Here is a 5,589-nt window from a genome sequence, read left to right as displayed (position 1 = left end):
CGATGGGCAGAACTGCATACCATGAAACCTGAAGATATCTGTGGCATTTCAAAATGAAAAAAAAAAACAAAACATTTCTTAGCTTTCTTACTGGACCAATAAACAGTAGTCTAAACAATAGAGGTATTTGAGAGGCTAAGTCATTTGCAGTTCCTTACTGACATGTGTGTGTAAGTCTGTTCTTCAGGAAAATCAGAAGATGAAAAATTAAAATCTTATTTTAACCATCTATTTTATTTTCAGATACTGTGCATTGAAAGGTGCAAACCTCAAGGGATGTATATGTGGGATATGTTAGGACAAGGAGGTCTTAAACTCTGCAATATGACTGACAACAAGGCAGGTGATTTAAAAAGAAGGAAAAATTCTAAGTTACAAGCATGATTAGGGAGAGACTAGGATTGCATTAATTTACACATCTTTCTGTGTTTCTCCTTGCCCATGCTGGCTCTAACATGCTGTGCCCAGACAAGGACTAATTTTTCTCACCCCTCCTTACATATAGGTGAGACCATTTGAATATTTCTCTTCTAATGAAATTTGAACTGAGGGAATATATGACACTTTGGAGTCAATGGTTTTAATTATTTTCGACTTTTTTTTTAATCTCATTTTAAACTCAGCTATGTTGATGTTGGGAATCCCAGGTGGGTATCCTATAGTAAAATTAAGAAGAGCTGCTTATATAGTACATGAGCATTATGCCACTGGGAAAATTATTTCTCAAGTCACTGCAATAATGTGGCCACTCATAATGACTTCCATGTAGCAAAGCTCCAGTATGATCTGCTGCTTGATCTGATATAAGTTCTGAATTTTAGGGCTTGTGACAACTTTATTTCTCACTTTAATTAATAAAATTGCAATCTGTTTTTTTTTCCCTTCAGTCTCCACTCTTTAGTTAGCAGAAGACAGTCCCTGAGGGACTGATTATCCCTGAAAATGGAAAGAAGGGCATCCCAGAGCTTTTAAGGCAGAGGGCCAGATGCAGCCAGCCTTCCCTTTGATCATTTTATTATAATTTACATCTTCATTCTAATGATTTCTAAGATGAGGATATAAATGTGTTTGTTTCCAAATAATCCATTTTTAGAACATTAGTTGAACAATCTTTGCCTTCCTTATACAATGTTAATGTTTCATTTTAAATCAAAAATTGTTATGAGTATATACTGATCAGAAGGAAATTTGTCATACTGGTACATAGAAATTTGTGACATCAATAAATACATAAGTTGAATGTTATTAACTTTTTTAATATATGTGTAAAATTCTACATCTGCTTTTATATTACTAGATTTCTCATGTAGTACATTCCCATATTTGGGAGAGGTCATGGTGAATGTGGTAGGCAGAATAATCCCCTAAAAATGTCCAAACGCAATCCCTGGGATGTGTATATTGTTACTTTATATGGCAAAGAGTCAAAGGGTCTTTGATGTGAATAGGGATATGTATTTTGAGATAGGAAATTATCCTGGATTATCCAGTTGATCAAATCTAATCACATGGGTCCTTAAAATTAAGAACCTTTCTTGGCTGAGCTTAGAGACAGATGTGACAATGAAGAATGGTCCAAGAATTGAAATGGTGCTGGCTTTGCCGATGAGAGAAGGAGAGCACAACCTAAAGGATGTGTAGACCTCTGGAAGCTGGAAAAGGCATAGAAACTGATTATCCCCTAGAGCACTCAGAGCAGAACACAGCCCTAGTGACACACACAAATCTGTGTGGGACTTCTGACTTACAGAAATGTAAAATAACAAGTTTGTGTTGTTTAAGCTGCTAAATTTGTGGTAATGTGTTATGATGGCAGTAGAAAACCAATACAGTAAACAATTCACATCAATTATAAGAAGGAGCTACCTGTGAAGACATCTTATAGTCATGAAGATGAAGGACAAGAATGAAATAGAAGGAGAACTCGCAGAGAACCAACTGCACAAACAGCATATCATGGAATTCATTATAGGGGTTCTCCTGCTCACTATTGACCTTTAAAGGAGCAGCATCATATGTATACAAAGGACACTCCTTAACAGGACAAAGATTTTATAATCTCAACTTTGGGAAATGAATTAAGATGAAGGGTCTTGTTTGATAAAAGAAGATGCACTGACCATGAAGATATTTAAAGCAGGGTGCCAGCCTGTTTTTTCTCTCAGTGGTATTCTTAGCAACAGTGACAGTAGACTAAGTGTCCATGTTTCCAATTAAAAGAAACTTGGAAGTTCTCACTTGCTGCAGCCAGCCAGCACTCCATGTTCTCCTGCCACTTGTTCTCAGCATCCACTACCTCCACCTCCACAATGCAAGAAGAAATCACTGTGCTCGTCATTGGTAATGGGTCTGGCATGTGTAAGGGAGGCTCTGCTAGAGACGGTGTTCCTTGAGCCGTGTTCCTGTCCATTGTCAGGCAACCCTGAAACCAGGGTGTTAGGGTGTGTATGGGCCAGAAGGACTCCTACGAGGGTGATGAGGCCCAGAGCAAGCGGGGCATCCTGACCCTCAAGTACCTCATTGAACATGGCACTGTCATCAACTGGGATGACATGAAGAAGATACGGACACCACACTTTCTACAACAAGCTGTGCATGACCGCTGAAGAGCACCCAGTCCTTCTGACTGAGGCCCCCCTGAACCCCAAGGCCAACTGTGAGAAGATGACTCAGATCATGTCCCAGATCTTCAGCACCCCAGCTATGTACATGGCCATCCAGGCTGTGCTGTCCCTGTATGCTCTGGCCACACCACTGGTATTGTCATGGACTCTGGGGATGGGGTTACCCACACTGTGCCCATCTATGAGGGGTATGCCCTGCCCCACGCCATCCTGTGTCTGGACCTGGCTGATCACCTCATGAAGATCCTCATGGAGTGTGGCTATAGCTTCACCAACACCGCCCCCCCACCACCCCTGAACAGGAAATCGTGAGTGATATCAAGGAGAAGTTCTGCTATGTTGCCCTGGATTTCAAGCAGGAGATGGCCACCGCAGCATCCTCATCCTCCCTGGAGAAGAGTTATGAGCTGCCTCGTGGGCAGGTGACCACCATTGACAACGAGCAGTTCTGCTGTCCTAAGGTGCTCTTCTAGGTTTCCTTCCTGGGTATGGAATCATGTGGTATCCATGAGACCACATTCAACCCCATCATGAAATGTGAAGTTGATATCCAGAAGGACTTCTATGCAAACACAGTTAGCATGCACCCTGGCAATGCCGACAGGATGCAGAAGATCATAGCTCTGGCACCCAGCACGATGCAGATCAAGATTATTGCACCTCCTGAAGGTGAGTACTCCATGTGGATTGGGGACTCCAGCCTGGCCTCACTATTCACCTTCCAGCAGATGTGGATGAGCAAGCAGGAGTATGATGGACTGGCCTCCTCCATCTCCACCACAAATACTTCTAAATGGACTATGAGCAGATGTGTAGCATTTTCTCCATGAGTGAATTCCAAAGTATAAATTTGCCCTGGCAAATGTATACACCTCATGGTAGCCTCAGGAAACTGGAATAAGCCTTTGAAAAGAAATTTGTCTTTGAAGCTTGTATTTGATATCAGCACTGGATTGTAGAACTTGTTGCTGATCTTGAACTTGTATCCAAGTTACCTGTTCTCTTGGTATATGTTTAATACCCCGTATATATCTTTGATTTAAACCCTTAATACACGCTGCTAGGTCACTTTGTGGCTGAGGTTGAGACCATGTTTATGGAAGAGAAATTCATTGGTTTGAGAATCTGCGGGACCATGAGTTTCTTGATCTGTACAGGCTATTAATGTGTAAAAGATGCCTATTCCAGGATTTCTCTAGAGACTGGCAAGAGTCCTGAACGAGTTGTCATTTCTGTCTTGCCAGTCTGACAAGGTGGGGAAGGTCTGAGCCTTAGGACCCACTTTCCTTTCTTACCTGATGTTTTCCTGCCAGAACACCATGGGTTGTTAATTGCCTTGAGTTGGAAAACAATTTGCATTTACAACTGTAAATGTATTCATCTTTTTAATTTATGTAACATTTTTGTATGCAATTCTTAATTCTTTAAGACAGGAGAACAAATTTTGGTTTTCTACTGTCATGTGAAAACATTAGGCCCCAGAAACTCATTATTGTGTGAGGAAAATAAAGTGCTGCAGTGAAAAACAAACAAAAAACAAAACAAAACAAACCTGGATGAGGAGGCATTGGACTCAGTCTGATTTTGATTATTTTAGGTTGGGTTGGGTTTTTAGCACCTGTCAGATGCTTGCCCAAATTTTTCTAACTCTTTGCTGCTAGTCTTGATTGTGTAGCACAAAGAAAGCAGGACAGAGAAATCAGCAAAGACTTGATCATGTTTTTTTCTTTATTTTCTGCTTTGAGATATAATTTTTTATTATGTTAATCACCATACAGTACATCATTAGTTTTTGTGTTCCATGATTCATTGTTTGTGTATAAATATAATTGACATATTGTGTAAGTTTAAGGTGTACAAAGTGATGATTTGAATATATTGTGAAATGTTTGCTACAATAAGGTTAGTTAACATCCTTCACCTAACATAATTATCATTTTGTTATTATAGTAAGAATTTTAAACTCTCGTAGCAAATTTTAAATATTCAATACACTATTATTAACTATATCACCATTCTTGTGCCTTAAATGCCTAGAACCAATCAATCTTATAACTGAAAGTTTGTACCCCTTGAGCAATATCTCCCCAATTCCCCACCTCTCATCCTGTGGCCACCAACATTCTATTCTCCATTTTTATGTGTTTTGAGTTTTTAGAATCCACATATAAATGAATCATATAGTATTTGTTTTTCTCTTTCTGACTTATTTCACGTAGCATGATGTCCTCAAGTTCCATCCATTTTGCTGCAAATGAACATTTCCCTTTTTTTGGTGACTGAAGAACACTCTATTATGTATTTATACCACAGTTTCTTTATCATTCATCTATCGATAGACACTGAGTTTACTTTCATGTCTTGGCTATTGTGAATAATACTTCAGTGAACATGGGGGTACAGATATCTTTTCAAGATAGTGAATTCATTTCCTTTGGATATATACATGAAGTGAGGTGGATTGTATGGTAGTTCTAGTTTTAATTTTTTTTTTTTTTTGAGGAACCTACACACAGTTTTCCATAGTGGCTGCACCAATTTACATTCCCACTAACAGTCCACAGGATTCCCTTTTCACATCCTTGCAAACACTACCTCTTGTGTTTTTGATGATAACCATTCTAACGGGTGTGAGGTGATACCTCATTGTGGTTTTGATTTGCATTTCCCTGATGATTAGTGATGATGAATTCCTTTTCATGTACCTGTTGGCCATCTGTCTTCTTAGGAAAAAATGTCTGTTCACATCCTTTGCCCATTTTTTTTAAATGGGATTTTTTTTCTTTGTTATTCAGTTTTATGAGTGCTTTTTTTTAAAGATTTTACTTATTTATTTGAGAGAGGGAGAGCATGAACAGGGGGAGGGGCAGAGGGAGAGGGAGAAGCAGGCTCACTGCTGGGCAGGGAGCCTGACACAGTGTTCGGTCCCCAGACCCTGGGATCATGATCTGAGCTGAAGGCAGAC

The 5,589-nt window shown here is 39.6% G+C and overlaps 1 pseudogene; it reads left to right on the top strand.

The window, feature by feature from the left end:
- Nucleotides 1-2,309: 2,309 nt before the first annotated feature.
- LOC112835954 (actin, cytoplasmic 2-like) lies at nucleotides 2,310-3,454 on the top strand (annotated as a pseudogene).
- The last annotated feature ends 2,135 nt before the right edge of the window (nucleotides 3,455-5,589 follow it).

Source organism: Callorhinus ursinus, unplaced genomic scaffold, assembly GCF_003265705.2.
Source record: "Callorhinus ursinus isolate GAN/ISIS: 27379988/994484 unplaced genomic scaffold, GSC_fseal_2.0 scaffold4, whole genome shotgun sequence".
In the NCBI taxonomy this organism is placed as follows: Eukaryota; Metazoa; Chordata; class Mammalia; order Carnivora; family Otariidae; genus Callorhinus; species Callorhinus ursinus.
Note: the sequence above shows the minus strand (reverse complement) of the source record. Positions and strands in the feature narration are given on the sequence as shown.